The sequence below is a fragment of the Bombus pascuorum genome, chromosome 8 (assembly GCF_905332965.1).
Source record: "Bombus pascuorum chromosome 8, iyBomPasc1.1, whole genome shotgun sequence".
NCBI classification, from domain to species: Eukaryota; Metazoa; Arthropoda; class Insecta; order Hymenoptera; family Apidae; genus Bombus; species Bombus pascuorum.
Genome location: NC_083495.1, coordinates 1,400,610 through 1,422,736, shown reverse-complemented (window position 1 = coordinate 1,422,736; position 22,127 = coordinate 1,400,610). Strand labels below are relative to the sequence as shown.

Sequence of the window (22,127 nt, the reverse complement as noted above, 5' to 3'; positions counted from 1 at the left end):
GTTTTCTATGCGATCCGACCGTTCGCGCCACGATTTTCACCGTCCTTCTCTCGAACCGCCTTAAACGGCGAATAAGATTTTTTCCCATCGCGAACAGAGAAACGGGATCCAACTATTCCACGACTACGACCGATCGTTGTTCGACCGATATTTGAAAAGAATCGGTGAAGCAGGGCACTTACCCCTGCCGTTCCGCCACCACTACCGCTGCCCGGATTGACCGCTCCCGGCGCCGATTTTCACCAACCTCGCCACTTCTTCAGCCGCCGCGACAGCCACCTTAGCCTCCACAGCGTGTCGCTATCATCACCTGTAAACCACCGGCTCGTTAGCGTTCGGCCAAAGTACACGCGTCACGTATTCGAAAAGGGTGTCTGTCGCTCATGTTCGTTCCCTCGGCGTACGCTTACGTCGTTACTATCGTGTACGAACGTATTCTTCCGAGGGGTAGTTGGAATTCCGAGCAGGTGGTGCATGAATCGAATCGATTAGCGAGATACGTGCTCGTATGTGGAGACCGATCTGATCGATTCACGCTCGCTTCCTGGGAGAGGATCGATTCGGGACATTGAACAGAAACTTTGGACAGATAATATGTCGCTTTGAGCAGCCGCATGGATTGCGATGATCAAACGACCAGCATCGTGTTTCAGCAAACGACAAATATCTTCCAAAGAGGTCGATCGTTTGATTGTAATCGCGTTCGGTGCTTAACTACGATTTCTTGGCCTGAACGATCTTAGGAATCACGAACTACGCGCGATTAAGAGTGATCGGATACGATTCGGAAGAGAAATTAGAACGTGCTTGGGTTAATAATCGGATTCTCGGGATTTCGCTGCATTCGTATGACTGTTCCGTGATTTCACCGCGAAACGGTCTTGTTGCTCGAGATTCCGGAGCTACCGGGTTGCAATAAAAACTAATTCTCGGATTCGGAGCGATCAACCTTTTGTACGCGCGTCATTCGCGTACGTTCGTAAAAGAGAGTACGGCTCGCCACCGTTTACGATTATTGGCCTTTAACGCCGATATTATTCCGTATAGAGTCTTGCGTTTTACTGCCGCAAGGTGAACTACATTTGACGTACGACGATCTGTTCACGACGCTTCCATGGTGATCGGCAATGAAGCGCGCCGTAACATGGATTCAGTATGTTACGCGAAAGAGCCGACTGGTTGAAAACCGTCAGCACCTTCGACCAGGATTACACGCTGCTAATAGAAGACGCACGGGGAGTAAAGGGATGCGTAGGGTGAAACGAGGCAGAGGGAAGAGAGTAGAAGAAGAGAAGGAGGAGGGTTAGTCGAACAATGGTACATGTCGTCCGCGCAATTCCCTCCTACCGAACGACCCACGACACCACCTGTCATAACTCGTCTTCGTGTTCCACGGTTATTAGCGCTGAGCCGGTGGGATTGACCAATATCTGCTACCCCTGTAATCCCTTGTTCCTTTCCATTCCCGACCTATCGCCACAAACGACGCACGCACCCGGATGAACCGAACGGGAAGAATGGTAACTGCGACCAAATGAAATCTCTCGGATTTATCGAACATGCTATTTTTGCCGCGATTTTTTCCGGATTTCCGCGATGTTCTTCATGGCTCGATGTCTTTAACCTCCCCTTGTATGACAAAGACTTTGCCACGATGGATAGAAAATCTTTCCTTTCTCCGAATTAAGTTTCTAGCGATCTACGCGATGCGCGAATCGTACGATTCACTCCCTTCACGTCGAGTATTTTTGCGTGATACTCCACTACACTTCAGATCTGCCTATTTGTCGACTAATTGACTCTTGTTGCCGATTCCTACGCAACACGACGTAATTTTTCGATTTTATTCACGTTCGATGAGATAATTACGATGAATTACCGATGGAACCGACAGCCGACCATATCCCAAAGAGAAGGCGATATGCGGCTACGGAAGGATTATTTCTTCACCAGCAAATTTCTCGACGCTCTTTTTTCGGTTTATTAGTGACAACGGCGGTAATCAAGTGCGCGCTATTTATTGCGAACAATTGCCGACGTTCGAGTTTCCCTTGACGGCGGGATCGCTTTACGAGCTTTCCAATCAATTACGGAGGAAAGTAAGTTTATTACTTGTCCGCTTCGGCGAAATTGCCGAAAGTTCGTGGTCAATTTCACCTCTGTGATCCGACAGTCTCTGGCACTCCGAGCTCGTACCGCGATAAACTTTATCCGCTGGCCGTCTGATACACGAGAAAATTAATTAGCGTGTCGGTACAAGCGTCGAGTCCGATGCAAATCTCGAGTTGCTACAGGGAGGAGTCCGCCGCAATTTCGGAGCAACCCCTAACGAAAGACAATTCGAATTAGGCATCACGGACGATGAATGTATCTTGTATTCCGTTCGCATTCTTGTTATCATTATTAACGCGAGGATTCGAGAGCGGAGTAAACCGTTTCGTCAATTACGCGGCAAAGGGAGAAACTAATATGCAAATATTTTCAACGCACTGAAACATCGAATCGAAGTGAAAAAAAGGTCAAATCGGTAAGCGTTCACGGGTAATTTGACAATGCGGCAACAAACGCGGTTACCCGATTCAATTGCAACTGGCAGCTACAGCTGATTCGATCAATTGTGAAAATTCGGCTGTGCTTTTTGTATTCTCGTATCACGTAACGAGTGGCGATTGCTATTCAAAATAGAAATTGCAGGGCCACCGGTGTATAAAGTTGTCTCCGTCATATCGATCCAATTACGGTCGCTCGTTCGCGTCCGCTTGGCTTCCACATAAAATTTCCGCCGCGTCGAAATTTCTCCGGCCATACGACTCACGCCCTTTCCCCTTCTTAATCTACCCGTCACGATTCTATCGCGTACTCTACCAAACGAACCCTATCGCTGTTTAGCTTCGCCTTCCAAAAATTGAAACATTCGCGGAGACTTTATCGATCGTAACTTCCGACTAAACGCACTCATCTCGTGCCAACCATTTTACTTCGGCCGAAATAATCTTTTACAAGAAGATCGAGTAAACGCATTTAGCATCTTTCGAACGTGTAGATTCGAGCAGAGTAGACTGATCATTCGCAGTCGACGCTGTTTGAAACGTGTAGCAACGATGAAAGATGGTCGCACGATTCCTCGACGCTGTCGCGTTACTTTCAAAATATCACGTCCGCGTGTCACTTAACCGTGTCATTTGGCATCCGGTCTTGCCCGTGCAGCTTCCTGCGCGCATTGTCAGCGCGGATCTCGTCGCAAATGCATGTTCGCGTCAACGCTGACCCCGGAGCCCTTTCAGCGACGTACACAAGAGCACCGCGCGTCTATTCGTCACGAAATCCGTTCGCGTGTCCTTGCGGCACGATGATGAACACGTTAATTATTACCGTCAAGGTTCCCTCGCCAAACTGCAGTGGTGGCCGATGGCAACAGAATTCCAGGCTAAAAGGGAACGAACCCGAGGTCAGTCGATGACGTTTCACCAACAAAATTGAAACAGACCTGTGAAAAGGATCGTCGAATGGCCCTCGCGAACGCTTCGCAATCGCAATGTTTGCTCTTTCTCGTCGAGAAGCCTCTGCCCGTGCTCTGTTACCTGGAGACCGCCCGCCAATCTTTTTTCCCTTAATCGCCAGCTTTCAAAACGAAATGGGAGTTGCGAACGCTCGTCGCGAGGGCTGAACTAATCGAAAATGATCGTGGACAAGTTTGCGGATAAGAATATCACGATATTGCGTATGGCTTTCTTTGCTAAATCGGGAAGAACTCGGTTAAAACGAGCCAATAAAGAAGAAACTTAGAACTCGTAATCACTCTGTACCAAACGAGCATCGAACAATGAAAATAATGTCCAAGGGCTTAATTGCAATGTCAATTAAATCTGCTGTTTCGTCCAGTTGATCCAATTATATCGTCGGTCAAACCGGATGAAATTCTCGTAACAATGCATTAAAACGAGCCCTTCTCTGGCGAACATTTTTAGCTCCTCGTGTCTTTTATCGGCTGAATCCTCGACGAAATATCGTCGCCGTCAGATTTCAAGGAAAGTTAAGAGCCACGATGATCTTCTTTATAGGCAGAATTATCCGGAAGCGATAAAATGGACTTCCGTCGTCTCGAATACGTCTTTTAACCGTCTCGAAAAAAAAGCGGAATCTGTAAAAGGAAATCGATTAAAACAGTCAATGGACAAACCAGGACAGCTACGAGGTTGCACGGTTTCACAAGTTCGCCTGGCGATACCTCGGCCGTTCATTAATCGTTTTCGCCGGAACTACCTCGACATCGTCATTCAAGCTGGCTCTCTCTCTTGCCATCCCTCGTTCCACGGTTCGCTTTACAGGCCAACTTCCGTGTAGCCTACCGGAGAATCATAGGTCGTATCTTCGACGTCGTTACAACCCGTCAAAGTTACCGGCCACGAGATTTTCACCCTCGTAAGTTTACGAGGGACGTTGCGGGGAACGAGTGCTTCCAACGAGTATGCAACTCTTACCAGGATTCCCCGTGTCGGCGAGCACCTAACCTAACCCGGCAACTCGGCGGTGATTACATCCGAGATAAGAACCGAGATGTACGGACGAGCAAAGATAAAGGGATAGGGGAGCGTGGATGCGACTTCGTCGAGGGAAATGAAGAAAAGGGGTGAAGCGCCGAAGGGATGAAGACCACGCGAGAGAGAACGAGAAAAGAGAGAGAAAAAGGGAGGAGGCACGAGAGACGAGCGTAAAAGAGGATTCGATCATGGACAATATGTGATATGATAGAAATGGGTTTTAAAGTGGAGAGTGTTTAAGTTGCGCCCTTCTCAGGGGAAATCTCGGAATATCGACTGCGCTGCGATGTTAAACACGCTAGACCCTCGGAGACGCCTTCGTGCGACGCGAAGGACCAATTGCCGATCAAAGGTTTCAGCGATTTTCCTCTCGTTTCGCCCATGCTTTGAGTAGTAGTTGAAAGAGGACGAGAAAAAAGGTGTTTCGATTGGAAAAGAGGAAAAAATATATCTACTTTACGCAAACCAAAGTCTGAACTGTCTCTGAAGAGACTCGACAGAACTCGAGAAGCCGAACGAAATTAGGAATTCATGTAGGTACTTCGAAGGGATGTTGATAAATTTGTTCTCGTTTGTTTCTACAGGACAAAGGTTCGATTCGGCGAGAACCGGTAATTTGTCGGAAACTACTCGAGGATTAATCCACGCTGACAGTTTGACTTACCGAATCAACAAAACAGTGAATTCTATGCAAATTCTACTCTCTTGGTCGAAAGAGACATCGACGGTAGCGGCGAGTGAAATCGGTATTAATTCCATCGTAGTCGATGGACGAGTTTATTTAGTCCTCGCCTTCGTAGTCTGCGGCGGAATTTCCGAGGAATCCGTCAGGGCGTTCGTTCAACGACGAAACGAATAAACTCTTCCTCGAAGCGCTATTGTCACCGCGAGCTGACCTACATACATCCACATTCTTTCACGTTCATTCCGTCCAGAATCTTCGCGTATCGTTTACTTTCGAAAGGAACAAAAACTAGGCAAAACTATCGGCGTTAGAATAATCGCCTCGATTCAAAAACTCAAAGTTATCGTTGCATTGTAATCACCGTAATGACGTTAAACGTATAACGTCAGATACGTATTCTTCGATTATCACTCGCACGCGGCCTAAAGCCTAAGATTTCACGTCCCGACACGCTAGAGGGCAATTTCTCTTTACGTATGTCGATCGTGCGTCGAATCAAAGAAGGAAAGTGGCAGGTTTAGCGGTCCTTTGAAATTATGTGCGCTGATTTGTGACAAAAGTAGCACGATACACGCGATCACGTCGCTTGGGGCTTGTTGGCTCTACGATTCCAAACCGATAGCATCGCGAAACGAGGTACTTTGGACGAATAAACCTACCACCGGCTAAACCGGCACCCTATCGAAAAAACGACTCGTTTCGCGCTCGCGTGATTTCTTGCCGCACCAGACGACTCCGTGACAGTGCGCGTCGTGAAATTCCAACTAGCAAAACCAGAGGGAAGATCCGACGAATAATTCTTGGATGCTTTCGACCTCAGTGGATCGTGCAGAAGATCGTGACCGATTCTCGCTGTTCGCACAATTACATGACAAACGGGAAAATATTTGTCGGACCAGCGACAATTCGTAGTGGTGCAAATTCGCAATGAAAATTTACTTTTCCAACAATGAAGTTAGCGTTAAATAATGGAACGCAGCACGGCAGACCGTCTACGTTTCCGTAATGGCAATTGATGTTAACAGAAAAAAGCGGGCAGTGACGATTTTCGCGTGACTCTGCGAGAATAGGAATAAAATCGCGAGAACGCGAGTACTATCGTTTTTTCTTCCGACAGCGGGCGGAGCGACGAGTTTAATTACAGTGAAGCGAAGCGTTTGCGCGACGTACAGTCGTTATTCTCAGCACAGCTCGCGGCTGGTCGCGATCCATTTATGGAAAGGTTCCGACGATATTTGCGGTACACCATAGCGGCGTAAAGCTCAAAGCATTTAGCGTGCTAGCGGCGATTCGTAGCACTGCGCAACAACCGCGAGCCCCGCAAAACGCGTCGCCAGCACCAGCTGCGACAGCATCGTCACCTACTCGACCGCAAAACTGCCAGCGGAATACCAAAATGCGACTGGCGAGTACGCTCACCAGGCATCCGTGAAATGATACCCGGCACGAGCTCGAACACGCCGAAATAACTGAAACTTTTGCGGCGGTGCCGGCGTGACGATGGATTCCAAGGATTCTACCGCGTTTAGGGTTCGGCTACCTTCTTCGAGCGCCGATACGAAAGCTCGCGCGCGCCTCGTATACCGCCCTTCCGCGATTTCCTGCCCGGTATTCCCTGCGATTCCTTCCTCGGCCTGCAGTTCCTCTGGTTCGTTCGATTCGTCGGTTTCTGGCCGATCGGAACGACGCGTCGAATGTTTGCCGGCTAAGCGAGAGAGAAAATCCTCTCCACAGAGATATCCTTGCGAGCTCCGCGGTTTGGCTCCGAGTCTGCTGTATATTCGATTCGCGATGTAATAACGTTAAAGCTCTCGGTATATGTACTCACTCAACATACGAAAGAAGTTCGACCGCCTCTTCTACCGTTATGAAAGATCGTAAAGCTTTCCATACGATGAAACGCGAGAAACAAACAAGAAGCTCGGCGTGTTTCCTCCCGCTCTTTTAATTCCTTCTCCCGGGGGCGGTGCAACAGCCGGCCGTTCACCCGGGAAAGAAAAATTTCAATTACCCGCACCCCGAGTTTCTTACTTCTAGTTTCCGTGTGCCGGATGGTACCTATAGGTTTCGTCGTAAAACGGTCGCAGCCCGGCGAGCCGTCCGCCGAGAATGTAGAACAAATCCAAAGTTGTCTCATCAACTTTTCACTGGCCGCATACCGTTCCTGGAAGCTCGTTCAGTTATTCATTCGTGCGCTGGCAAAACGACTTGGCCACCAGGTCGTAAGGTCGGCGATCGATGCGTCCAACATGCGCTTTGTTTTTCGCATGCTACGAGCAACCTGAACGCGTTTCTTTTCTCGATATCCAACTCGATTATCGAAATTCACCGATCGTTTAGGTGGTCCATGCGAAATTACGGTGCCGCAATGCGAATCACATTGGCGAGCATTTATGGAAGTTGTCTGGGCCGGTGGCGTAATCCAAAAAGAGTTAATTATCCTTCGCTATTAACACGCTCTAACAATACGCTTAAATCGTGGGGGAAATAAAATACTGTACACGAGCTGCTCGTAATTTCGCGCTTAATTAACGTTCCTCCCTCTGACACGTATCTACACCGACCTCCTTCTTGTCGATCCATCTTTCAAGAGGTGCGAACCTCGGGCCAATGATTTCGAGGTTAACGCGGCAACGGGGATGCGTTAAGCGAGTCGCAATTTGTACTGACCATTCGAAAGCATCGAATGAGTGAGACGGCGAAAGGAGCAAAAAGGTGTTCAGAGGTGCAGGAGCTGGCTGATCTTCCTTCTTTTCTTTTTGACGCGTTAGGGAGTGAAAGAGGGCAGTGGGGCCACGAAGAAAAAAGCGAGACATTCGGCTCGGAAAATAACCGGAAGGAAGAAGATGTCGTACGAAGTCGACTCTTTATCGACTCGGTCAGCTACCCGCAGCTGCGATTGAATCAAATGTACCATAGGGAAGTGCACTTAACCGTCCCTCTTGTCTCTTTTCTTCTCATCTCTCTTTCGACCGTGCTGCCACCGACAGTCACTGACGCCGAACCGGCTTCTCGGAGGCGGCGCGCCAATAAGCTCATTCCCGGACCAACAGCGTCGAAAGGGAAATTGCTGTCGCGAGAATTTACTCTGTCCACCGTATTTTTCCCCGAGAGAAACCAATATCGCCGCGGTTCGACTTCCACTGGGTCAGCCTATCATTCCCTCTGCCATACCATCAGGCTTTCAAATCGTACGTATTTTCGATTCGTGATCCGAGAGTACTTTGATTTACTGGATCTATGAAATTTTCCTCGTTCACGATATTCCCTGTGGGTCGTACTTCCTATATCAAACGTCAAAGGTTTACAGAGTTTGACTCCCAAGCAGCACAATTGCGGTGTTTAGATTTTGTGTCGAAAAAAGTACATATGAACGCTACAGGCGACTGACGGTATTTTGTATTTCATTGTTATTTTGTCAATAATTTTTATTGCACAAAACTTTAAATATTTATAAACCAATAGTACGCATAAACAACAATATAAATGTATTTCATAAAATAACAAATATGATGGGCGCTATTGCGCCGCTTATTTCTCTTTGCAATCGATTAAGACAAGCGCTATCGCGCTGTTCGGGATTTTTCGACCCTATTTTTTCCAAAGACCCTTGAGTCTCAAACGGTTAACAATAACATCGCGTGATTCTATTAACTCTGATAGAAATGGTCGAATTGAAATTTCCTGAAAGGTACGGAGGAACTTGATGGTTTCTTCGCCGGTCCAGTGCGAAACAACGTAAGCGCCACGAAGATATCTGACGCGTAGGTTCGCCACGATTCCTCGTGAATTATTGCCCCGTCTCGACGGTATGCGGATTATCAAGTAGAAAAGTTCTCGCGAACATCGTAAATTCCGGTAGCACCGTAGGGCGTATTTTATCAGACGTTTGCCGGGGCATTGCACTGACTCGAATCCGATTTACCTAACCAAGTTTTAACATCACGTCAACGAATAAATAACGGATGATAAGACAGTTCTCCCACGTTATGATATCTAGACGTTGAGCGCGTTCGCTACAGCCGCTCTTAACCTCGTGGATTTTGGGACCGCTGACGTATCGAAAGTCTCCTTTAGCGATAACTCACAACGACGCGACGCTGCGCGTACAAACTCAAACACAGGCACACACCCGCATACACGTAGCCCTGTAACAAGCGTAAGCCACGGAAACAAGGATGGCCGTGCTTAAGCGGCGTCTACGAGCTGCCTAAAGCACGTGGTGCAAACTTAGCGGAGCACGAAGTTTGAAACAAGTCCGCTTGCACAATACGGAAGCTGATCGTTCTAACCAGACGGAGACACGGCTAGACGTCACAAAGAAAGAGAAAGGAAGCTGCTGATGCCATCGGGAAAGCCTGCTCCACCGTTATCGGGTTAAAGAGAGGCACGATACAAGGTAACGTAATCGTCGGAGGCTAAGAAGCTACGAGTGGTGAAGAAGGAAGTCGACGACAAGGGTGTGTCTAAGCTACGATGGATATGCGGACGCGTTTAAATTCCGCTTAAAAGTCCATTAAGACCGAATTAGGCGGCCTGCGTCTACCACCTCTGAGATCATCTCGTGATCCAGCCTGTACGAAATCGCTGCCGTAACTTTTGTATAATGCTACCAAGGAAGGTTCGTCACTCGCGTCGCGTACAGCTAAGTGAGGTAGAGAATATCGAGGTCAGTTTAGCCATGACAAAATAAAATTCAGCGCAGAATATATCGGGGCCCGAGAAAAATCAATGCAAACTATATTCATTTGGGTATTAAAATGTTTGTAGAAGCGGACAAAAGAAAAATTGACTGGACAAAGTTGACATCGGCGGCGATAAACAGCTACTGCACTGGAATTCGAGTGCTCGCGTCCATTGCACTATACTGTCATTGTGCTTAGTTCATTTACGAGGATAAATCGATCGTGAGGATGTTTATGCTTGGAAATCGACGCGACCACGTTCATGTTTGAATGTTTGGTTTTTGCATCGAAAAGTTTGCCGGAAGGCGCTATCGAGGAAACATCACAGCACGAGGTCCCCTTAATTCTCGAAGCGCAGATGAGGCAAAGAGGCTGGATAGTTGGATCGATGCATCCTTTGAAAAGTTGGTTGGAGGAATCCGTCGCGAGAACGCGACTGCAGGCCGTTCGGGTTTAATTGCGTTTCACACAGAAACACGGTTAACTGGATGACCGGGTTTAATTACATCGTTCGCGGCTCCAAAGTGTAAATGCAATAGATGCCGGCACGCGCGCGGTTACAACGCGCAATTGAAGGTTTTATGAAAATCGATTTTCCATAAAGCGACGCGTTCACGTGCTACGTTAATCCGGATAAATTTGCGCCCCATGCACCAATAACGTTGTATGTGCACGTCGCGTTCGAAGGCTCGTCCGGATTTCTTTGTTCCAACCGTCTTGTTGATCATTCTTGAGTGGTTTTCGCATGCTCGACAGGGTTTATGCGCAAAGAGTTACAAAAATCCGCGGCGGTTAACAATAATGGAACAGTCAACAAGATGTCATCGTGGAAAATGCGGAGAACATGGGGTTTTCGATTTCTTTGTTCGATTCATAATTACAGCGGATGTTCCTTTAACTGAGACCCAATAGCATAAATTAAAATGTTACTCGGTGCAAATGTAGCCTTGTTACCACCCGTGTATTTCTCTTTTTTTGTTATAATTAAAACAATAAATTAACGTATGAGTTATACCGTTTCTAGAATACGTGATGCGTAACGTTATCAATTTATCCACGCCTGTTGTCCGCCACCTGCCATTCTCGACATGTTCATATCGACATCAGCCCCGATGTTTGTCTCTACGGAGAATCCACGTTCGTCGATAACGTTCAATTATCAACGTTTCGTTAGAATAACAACTTGTTTCAAGAGGGTCGAATTTTATCTCGTACGCCTTTATTTTACCGTTAGCTTGATCGAATAAGCCACGGGAATACCGGATTTCCGAAGATATCTGTGTTTCCACTCCTTCCATTTGGATGTTTCCGTTCGATCGATCTATTCGAATCCAGGTAGCTGCACGTTGGCGTGCACGTAGCTGGATGGAGGCCGAGGTGGCACGTTACCTGCTCGTGGCCCGAAAAAAGACCTTCAACTTTCGACCTACGGAACCAAGAAGAAAAGGCATCGCGTGCTCGAGGAATCAGCACGATCTCGAGTCAGAATTTCGATCGCGTCTTGCGTCGCCACTCGAAGGACAGATATTGTCTCGGCTCTTGTCAGTATGTCAGATTGGGTAGAAAAAATCGCGAAGGAACCGCTGAATAAATTAACCGTTACGTGACGAGCGGATCGTGTCCGAGACCGGTATTTAATGTTTAAGCAATCTCCTCAAAGATGCGGTCATGGACGTTTTATAGATTTCGTTCGACTGGGAAAAGGCGTTTTCTTCCTTCAAGTCGAAACAAAGAAATCAAACGACCGTTCGTGCTCGTTTTACGAGTGTGAGGTCAACGAATTAATAATAGCAGCAGCAGAAGCTGTCTAGGAAACGTACGATGGTGGAAGGACGAAATCGGAAAAACACGAAAGCAGGGAGTACCGCGTTGTGGATTTGCATGATTGGTCAATCAATACCCTTCTGCTGTTGATAGCCGTGCTACTAGATAAAAACCATTCGACAACAATGACGATGCATTTATTCAAGAGTAACGATTAAATTTCATTCCCGTGGTCTTGAGTTGAGCGCGAACGTTCGCCGATACGACGAATCGATTCCTGAAGGAAGCTGGACGAAAACACGATGGTACTCGCTCCACTTTCCCGTTTAGCCGTTCGATCGACTCGCGTAATAAGTTTCACCGGTTGTATAGGCAGGGGTGGACGCGGGATTCGAAACGAAACACAATTCCGCGGCGACAGCAGTTTTTAGTCGATTCGAGGCGCCAGGGAATTCCGGCCAGGCGTATCGGGTCAAGAGAGATTAAACGAGAATTTGGTCGGCAGAAACGCGCGAGATACACGGCCCTCTGTTGTAAGCGCTACACCGCGAACGACGATGCCGTTTCCCGTTCGAAAAACCCCATCCCCTCAACTCCGTTAACGTTGCAATTGCAGCGGCCGTGTATAGGACACGAGTACCCCCTTGAAAAACGACCATGCCAGTGTCGTTCCCGGGAAATAGTTTGCGTTTTATACGACCGAGCGAAAAAGTTACGCTGTCGCGCACCGGTTTTCCGTTAAGGCGGCGTTTTTCTCCGAATGTCGACGTGCAATTTCGCTCCACGAGAAAATAGCCGACTGCGAAAAGGGTAACGATTTCAATTCGCGGTCAAAATTAACCGAAGCCTGCTGGCTGATATTCGAATCGCACGGTGCCATCGCAGCGAATAGTTGCGTCGACTCCAGCAGTTCCAGCAATTTCATTCGCTTCACCTGGCTAGCTCGCTAACAAAATGCAATTTAATTCCCCTTGATTGTATCGCCAGTCATACCAAGAATCCTCGTATGCGTGCCTGTGCCAATTTACTATCGGCGCGGCGTGTCACCGAGAAAAATTGAACTGCACGTTTAAATCGCGCTTTATCGTAATGTCGCGTTGCGTCGTCGTCGTACTTATCCTAACTGTGCTTCGATGCTGAGTTTATACCTAGTATACCGAATTACTGTTTCAAGTAAAGCGCACAACAAATTCGCGATACCATTTATCGGGCGCGATGCTCGGGGAATGTTCGGTACGTTGAATTAACCAGGAAAATTTAGTTACTCGAAATATTAGCGAGCAAACGGTTAGAGTGGCTACTACATAAAAGCGGGCAGCAAGCCTGACTGCATCGAATTCATCTCTCGTATATAATGAAATTCGAAAGGTTAATTACGTTGATATAAGTTACAAAACGAGTAAATAATTAATTCGTCGGGTTACCGATAACCCGAAAATAATTCTCGCGACTACGCTTATAAATTTAACCACGTTAAAAGGAGATACTAAATCAAAACACGTTAAAAGGAGATGCCAATGTGAAAACGAATAGCCGTGGCTGAGTACTGCTCACGCAGACCGACCCTATTAGCAAATGCAATTCGACCGATTGCCGGTACCACGCGTACTCTATTAAAACGGGAACCAACTTCGCATTAATCCCGCCGATGTTTTTCTATTTTTCACCGTTCACGAGGATCGTGGCAACGATACGCTGATCGATCGAACACCTTGCGGCTATGGAAATGACGATTCGACGCGGTGAATCGATTCGGGCACAGGTGCATAAGTGACGTAGAGACGTATAACGCGACACAAGACTCGATAATTCTCGAACCAAGAGCCGTGGGCCATGTGTAACAACCTCATAAGTTAGTCACGAGAGGAAAAATCGGCGGTACGCACAAATTACCGCAAATTGATAGTTAGCGAGGTTGTAAGTTATATTCGACCAGCTCGAAGAGAGAGGTTTGCCAGTGGTTGGCTGCATCCAACGAACCGTAAACGTGCTCTTCGTGCATTTCCTGGCTCGGATACATCAAAGGAGTAATGAAATCAAGCATGCCGCCAGGTATTCTAGAAGATCGATTTCTGACTCGATCGATCGAATTCCGTTCCGAGGTTCCGAGATACATTCACGATTCACAGAGAATATTATCTTCTTTCATCGTGTTCTGCCCTTTTTCCACGGTCCGACAAAACTTTTAATTGCGAATTTATTAACGACTCTCGACGGCTGATGGAAAAAGCGACTCCCATCGCAACGTGCGTTTCGTCAATTACGAAAAACTCTTTCTCGGTTACTTTACGACAGCTTTTTCCTTCGAAAAAACAACTAGACTTTTTCAAACGCAAATAGATACTGCGATATTTTACGCGATAAACGACGAAGCAATCGAGAATCGATGTGCCGATCAATCCCAGGCAAGCGTTTAGCGGTAAACAGGCTGACAATGTCCGCGCAATCAAGGAATAAAAAAGATTGGTCGGAATCAAACATGAGTCGGAGTCGCACAATTTCTCAAACGCTGGATCGTCGTAGTCGTGAATCTGAGCGCGATATCTGATGGACGATTAATTCTGTTGAAAGCGAAATCGGTGCGGTATCGTTTTCGTGAAGCTGGCAGTTGGAGGGGGTCTTGTTGCTTGGAAAACCGCGAGATGCACTAGCGGTTAGGTGTAATCGCGTTTAAAATAATTGCGCGCCTAGAATTCGATCGATCCGGGCGGGCAGGGGGTGGATCCAGGTGTGAGGCGTAGTTCCAAGTTCGTGGCACGAAAACGCCAGCCCGCGGCATATCCTTGCACTGCCCTTAACCCGCCCTTCGCGCCGCGGCCTCAGCAAACCTAACCTGCGCAGCCGCGTTGCAACTTGCATCCAGCATGGAGCGAGGCCATGTGCGCTATTAGATCCATCGACAAAAACTAACGATGGGTCGACGGCGGACGTTGTGGCAGCGAAGACGACGCGGCGATACACCACAGCAGGAAATAGGGTTGACGGCGAAACGGACCAACAACCTTGAAACAAACATTCACATCGATGCCGAGAGAATTAACGTTTTCGATCTGAGAGCTTTCACTCGATCACGCGGTTAGCTTTTACGCACCTATCGGATCCTCGCGACGAAATACCAATGCCAAGAGGCAAAAGGAAAAAAGAAAGAAGATATGAGGAAAGGAGAAAAAGAATCGTGTAGCGGACGTGAAAGCTTACCATGAACCCGATAAGTCTGTATCTTGAGTTTCTTCTCTCGCCGGGGTGTGGTTCCTTGGCGTACGGGTGGGGCCAGGATCACCCCACGGGATTAAGGATTTTGGACTTGGCTGGATTCGGGAAGCTCGTGCCTGTCTCTGTACGCGTCTCTTCGAGTATACGTCAGAGGGTTGGCGTATGCGTGTGTCGGAGGGACACAACCGCGCGCGTGGTTGTTTCTAGGTGTACTCTGCTATAGAGGTTAACGGCTAAGGCGGGGACGCGTGTGGGAGAGCGCGTTCCTTTCTAGCATCGACGTGACTGTGTAAACGCACGTTCGCGTCAGGAAAGTTGCGATGGATCAGCGGGAAAGAGGACGGAGAAAACGCGTGCAGGTTTTTGACCGTACGTGCGTGTCGTGCACGCGAGTACGCGTGTCCCTAGAACGAGACCTCGTAGGCAGTGCACGGTACTTGCGCACGTGTGTTTCTACGGGGTGAGTCGTTGTGTATGTGCGTAGAAGGACGAGTTTCTAGGTGGTCGTGCGTCGATTCGCAAACCAGTCGGAGAACGGTGTCCGGGGATCATAAGGCGGAACGGGTTTAAGGTTCTTTTGGATAAAACGGAATAGGGCGAGGGGGTCGGTCTAGACGAACTCCTGCCTTCGCTAGGACATTGTTACTCTCGGTAGATTGTTTCGTCACTGAAAGATTTGACCGATGGTAACACGATCCATCCGCGGCAGCCACCTCCGCCTATTTTCCACGTTCTTGACGCCCTGGTCAGGACCCGTCAAGGTCCTCACCAGAATGTATCTTTTGCCTCTTCCGTTCCTTCTTCCACCGTTCGTTTTGTCTGTCTTTCTTTTACGGTCCGTTCTTAGTCACGTGATGCATCGCGCCGCGACATCGTGCGTGCTACCACCCAACGAACTGATCGTGTCACGAATTCGCGTGCACCATCGATTCACCTCACGGTTCACGAACTTTGGTCGATCTTCGACGACATTCGCTCCTTTCGTCAGTCGCGAAACTCGACCGCACCGTGTTCGCGCCGGCTTAACGACGAATCGGACACCGCCAAACCCCCGACCTTCGATTCAGAGATTCGAGGTCGATACGAGGCGTTCTCACGATAGACACAGACTAAAAAATTGTTTCCCTTTCGCTTCGACACCGACACTGATAACTCGACGCTGACGTCGTACTCGATTCGCACACCGTTCGCAGCACCGTTCGCGAGCCGTTGGCCGAGTTAATGCACTCTGCTTCCTCGCCTCGTGTTGTTCTTCCAACAATCTCTGGGTTCCGTCTGACGGAAAAAAGATCGCGGAGTTGCTGTTCCTTTCGATAAGGCCGCGAAGTCACGACTGCGACACAACGTTCGTACAACGAATCGGTCGCAGCGAATAATCGCGCGCGCCTCTGAACATCAAGGCGATGCGTTTCGAAAGCAGCGGATAGTTCTCGAGCGGGCGAATCGTTCGACACTCGCGGTATACGTTCGCGCGCGCCACGATTCCAGTAAAATTCAGTAGAAAAATCGCGAAGAGCGCGTCACACACCGCGAGGGAGTAGTTGAAGGTACCGCTTGGCTGGCGGTGGTGCGCGGCGCCATGACAGTGTTCGCTCCTCTACTACCGCCCCCACCAAACAACCCCCACTGTCGGCGCACTCTCTCAACCCCTCTTCTCCCAGCGAACCCCTTCGAAACCCCCCGACACCCCGCCGACCCGACTTTTGCCTCCTCCGCAGCTACGGATCCGTTCCATTCGCCCCGCTGTGCCTCGTCTTTCACCCTCTCCGACACCCCCTGACGTCCCTTGCCACGATTCGCAATGCCTCGGCCCCACCAACGCAATATTGATCGGGCGGAAGGGCGGCATCCAAGCTCGTAACGACTTTCAGAGGTGCCCTGGCCACGTCCCTCGTGTCATCCGCCTCTCTTTTTTTCTGTCCATCTTCTCTTCTTTTCACCCTCGTTCATCCTTGATTTCTTTCCTCACTCAGCATCGTAAGAGATTTCTCGCGTCTGCCTCTCGCAAAACAAATTGTTTCGGAAGGATGTTTAGCCGTTTTTCGTCGACTAACAGCCGATCTGTCACTTCAGTAATAGATTTCTTTCCACGGATCGCACGTGGGGCGTCGCGTGTACTCCATACGACCAGACGGTCGACCGCTGCTTCACCAAAATCTACTCCATCGGTTCGCGGCGAGCATCCGCGTTCGTTTGTCCGCTATCCGCGAGTCGCTCGACTATTTTTCTTGGTCAAACAAATAGCAACGGTTTGTGCTGCTGTTCCATTATAATTTAATTGAATCCCTTTCCACGTTTGCGACGCCCGAACTGCCGATGCTTCGAACAATCAAATATTTAAGCGAGTTCTTCGTTTGCGTTCAGTGTTCAGGACGCGGATTCATCAAGTTAGGATGAAATTTAAAGCCAAGCGACGCGTGAAATTTAATAAAGTACACGCAAATTCCTGCGTATTTCACGGCGAGAATCACGCGTCAATTTCGTCGTTTGTTCGGTGGCGACTAACGGTTTCGCGCAAACTCGCAGCTATCTTAGAATTAACATGCATCTATGCACGTATGCACGCCGGCACGATGTAGACATTAACAATTCAAGCATGTGACTTTTCGCCGGATCAAAGGGACTGCTGAAATTTCACGATTCACCGTACTGGAAACGTCCGCCGTCTGTCTCTTCGGTCATTTTCCAAGTGCCTAGACGCCTCTCGCGGAAACTTTTTCGCATCCCGATATTCGCTGTTACCGAGAGCGCGGTCATCGACGTCCTCCGCTGGAATTGTCTCGAGCCAGCTCGAAGAATGGAAAAGTTTTCGGGAGGTCGGGAATATTTTGCGCCTCGTTGCTTTTCGCTATCTGCCTGACTTTTGGTTGTTTCTCACCGATGCCCGAGAATAGCGCGAGAATCAAAGTTGGCGATTATTCCAAGGCCCTGCATCTTCCCTGATACTTAAACTTTGAATAAAAATATACTGAATCCGAGCGTGTAGCCAACAACTCGACGGAAGATAATTTTAATTCGGTGTGAATGCGACACGACGAAACGAGACGAGACGAGACGAGACGAGATGAGACGAGACGAGCCGAGGCCGATAAAAATACGGAAGAGCGTGGGTCGCGTTATAGATAATAAGGAGATAGAACGCAGGCTTGGTTCGTAAAGCTTTTGACACCTGATCTCCCTTTCTAGGTAGACACAATGCGAACCACTCGCATGGAACCGTTCAACCCTCTAGATCCGCGTAAGCTAACCTTTTGTCTGGATCGCGATGAAACGAGTGCTTCGCAGCCCCCTAAATAACGTTGAACGTGCGTGGCTTGCATTCGTATTCAGTGTTCGGGAGGCGTTTCTTTGTAACGCGAATACGTATTGCTGATTTATCTCGAGCGAAAGATAACGGGATGTACATTACCGCGCGTGGCTGGAGAAAGCGGAGACTCGTAATAAAAGAGCGGAGAAACAAAGAGAACCCAGTACGAATAAGCGCGTGACGAATGTTAATTCCGGATGCAAGATTTTTCGTTTCGATCTATTATCCAATTGGACGGGCCACGATTCAGCATCTGTCGAACGCACGGATCCTTCGCAATCCCTAAATAACGAGCGAATGCATTGTTTCGAGTGGTATCTGACGGTGCGCAGAGAAGCCCCGTAAAAGAAAAAAAGAAAACGTTGTGTTCATGCATATGCAAACAACTTAAATTTATGCGACCCTTCGTCCCGTATCTTTATTCAGCTTCTGAACTGTATCCCTTTTTTCCGTTGCGGGGAAAGAAAGGAGGAAAACATAAACGAACCGCGACGTAACGAGTGCAAAATACGGGACCTCGATAAAAGAACGGCCAGGGAACGAACGTCCGAGCCGAAAATCCTGGCCGAGTTTACGGAAATATTATTCCGCTTTCGTCGAGCTACTCGCAAACTAGGTTCGCATGTGATTTTGCAGTTCAATGGCGGTGTACGGTTATTAAGGGAAACTTACCCCGCGAGTGCGCTCGCCCCGGATCCACAGAGACGCCTTGGGATCTGAAACAAAAAGAAACAGCGGTTAGTTTCTGGGATACGATAGCCGAACTGCTGGCAGAACTTTTGCAATTTACGGCCTGGAAAATTCCCGTAAGAGCGATCGCGTGACCAAAAGGAGGCAGTACGAGGTCGTCGGAAACAACTAGGCGACCAAGGGGAGGTGGACGCGGGGATGTTACACGCCCTTCGACGTCAACGGGAAAACAGAGCTGAAAACCTGGCGACATGTAAAAGGGAAAACCGAAACTGTGGCGCCAAAGTATCTCGATTCTCCGGAGACTTCGGAAATTCTATTGTAACCGGGTTTAATCGGCGAATGACGTCGAGCGCTTGCACAACCACATTCTGCTACGATCGCAACGAGCTGATAAGAGTCGGCCAGCAGACCATCGACCGATCTCTAATCGACGTCGCGAGATAGCCACGAGAAGATTTGCAATTTCGCGCAGCGATTTCGACTTCGATCGTGATCTTGGAAACCTTTCCCAGTCCTGCAAACGAACAAACGTTTGTTCGGCCTAGCAATCGAACGTCGTGGTCGCTTCGTTCTACACGCGATTCCTTAGATTTGACTTTCAAATGTCGGAATTCTTACGTAACGCGTCACGAATAAAAAAGCGATTATTTTTAGAAAATTGTGCTCCAAAAGAATCGAGTTCTTTTTAATTGCGTCGAAATGGTTGTTCGCGGAGGTTACTCGCGTTGCCATAAATTATCCGCTCGAATTCGTCCACTGCGTTTCCTAGGAAATTGGATTGGCTGACATTAATGCGATGTTCGCGGCTCAGCCACCCGGTAGTTCCGTCGCAGAGATGCGTTTCCGGCAAGGACTACCAGCCATAAATTGCTAAATACCCGCACTTAAAACGAACCAACCAGCGGTCGCGTAGCTAACTGGATATGCGTCGATGCTTTTCTCCGGAATTTGCGCAGAATATCACGAACCGTGACTATTGGCCGCTTGCTAAAAATTTAAGTGCTAGGTATGTCGCGATCGCGAAGCATAGGATAAAATAGATCGTATAAATAAAGATCTATTTACGTCAAAAGATGCAGGTTATATATCTGTACGCACACATATATATACATTCGCGCGGATCGATAGTTTTGCACAGTTTAATATACATAGATGTCGTGTCGGTATTTTCTACCGATGCGAGTAAGACGAAGCGAGAAGACGATAGGAGAGCGGAGAGAAAAAGAGAGTCCTCGACCTCTTAGAAACGAACGCGGCAAACCGCGGCGCTCTATCGTGCACCGAATAAATACGACTCCGCCGATATCCGCCAATAAAATACGACGCTGTTATAAATCTACATAAAGTTGAAATGATTGAGAACCGGACGGTAACGCGGTACAGATCGACCGCTGCATTAAACTTTGGACACGATACTTTCTCCAATCGGCATTGTTCGAACATTAACCGCGTACCCTTCGTAATTCAACGGAAACAAAATCTTCCGCCTCTTTCCCCATGATTTCTGGTCACCATCGATGAGACGCGAAATCGAGTTCGGTTAAAGGTAAACAGATTTTCGGCATCGAGATTTACGGAATCTGATTTTTGGAATCTGATTTTCGGTTTCTGATCTACGAGAACACGTTGACAGTGATACTCGTTTACTTCACGTCGATTACTCGCCCTTACCCTATTCGTCGCCGTAGAGAAAGGCGCGAAATAAAGAGAACGGAAGGGGCCTTGTTCGACTATTAGCTTCTTCCCTCTTTTCGTATCTTTTACGGGAGGACACGGCACGTCGAAATTGGCCCTAAAGTTGCTCGGTTGGAAACACGAGTAGCGCAAAGGGGTATACTCGAGAGCCGGGAGCATAACATCAGTTCGCGGCACAATCCGGAAAACTGTGACTCGAAATCTAATCGTCCGCTCATTCCCCCCGCGAGAAGTGTCTCCGAGGAGCAACGATTCCAGTGAGTGCACTCGTTCTCGAGAAGCGTGAAACGACTGCAAACGTGACGCCGGAAGATCTAGTCCGGTCGTGCTTCAATTTAATTGTTCTCGCCTCACTCGAGAAAGCTAGTACAATTCCCGGTTGTTCTAGTTTTCTTTCTCTTTTGTGAACCTGAGGAATATCACACTTGAGATAAATACGTGGAACCTATTTGTTAGAGGCAACTATCAATGAATGCCTTGAAATTCGAAAACCCGCGGAAGAACCTTGATCGACTCGAAGGACGCGCGCTCTATGGCGGATCGTCTGGACTGCAAAGCGGTGACAAACAAGTTCGATCGCAACGTTTCTAAAGAGCATCCGCTTGACCGCTTCTAGGTTCCACAAGATCAATAGTAAAAGTCGCAAGGCAAACCGAGGTTCAGGATCGAAGAAAAGCGTGTCCGGATCGCGGGGGTTCTTTACCTTGGTCTAAAGATAGAGCAGTGGATGGTTGGTGGTCGGTAGGAAGCAGTTGACTCTAATTTTACTCGGAGTCTGTAGGTGAACGCGAACGAGAGGTCAGCGAGACATCGGTAACCCGATAGGCTGGCTGATCGGACAGCAGCTCTAATTTTAGATAAATCCATCCGTCAGCCGATATTAGTTGGCTCATACGTGTGCCAGTAAACGCACGCCGTGTATGTCGAATACACGTCGCTCACCTAATAATGCACGCGAAAGTGCACGCGTATGTGCAGCTGACCCCAACCGACCGACAACACAGCGGTTCTCTCGCGCGTACATCTACCATGCCTGTGTGTGTTGGCCCGTGTACGAGCATCGAGTTGCACGCCAGTAAATCGATGTCTCTCTGGACGGTACCAGACCGGTACCGACCGTCCAAGGCTAGCTACCATATCCAAAGGCGTACGTACAGTCTATGGATTTCGGGCATCGACTTCGACACCGACTTGTTTTCCCCCGAGTCACTATCCAGTTTTCCAATGGTGATCTATCGTTCCTTAGACTTTTACTCTTTTGGTCGCGACAACGATCGTTCCCGATCGGTCTACGAGCCAGCTAAATAATCGGCAGATAGACACACTTTAGATTCGAATCGGTGAGGTTGAAAGTTTGAAAAAAAAAAACTTTTCAAAGATATCGGCCGAGCATCCAATGGAAAAACAAACGAACAACTCGACTTTGCTCGATCGCAAATAGAAATATGCAAATCTTGAGGTAACCTTGTTCACTTTCTTCCGCGCGTTCGAGGGTAACCTACGAATGTTGGGGGAATCAGTCGAGTGTGGAACGGGGGAAACTG

General features: G+C 48.3%; 1 protein-coding gene across 21 annotated transcripts in view; it reads right to left on the bottom strand.

The window, feature by feature from the left end:
* Positions 1-22,127, bottom strand: part of LOC132910180 (protein turtle-like) — a 160,609-nt gene that overhangs the window by 45,739 nt on the left and 92,743 nt on the right. For 19 of the 21 annotated variants that reach the window (XR_009658705.1, XM_060965723.1, XM_060965717.1 and 16 more), the window contains 2 exons: positions 18,868-18,911; positions 183-310 (listed from right to left, as the gene is read on the bottom strand). The gene's annotated coding sequence lies outside the window, so the exon portion shown is untranslated. Of the gene's footprint in view, positions 1-182; positions 311-14,873; positions 16,481-18,867; positions 18,912-22,127 lie in introns of those variants that run through there. The other 2 variants (XM_060965719.1, XM_060965721.1) reach the window with 2 other exon arrangements.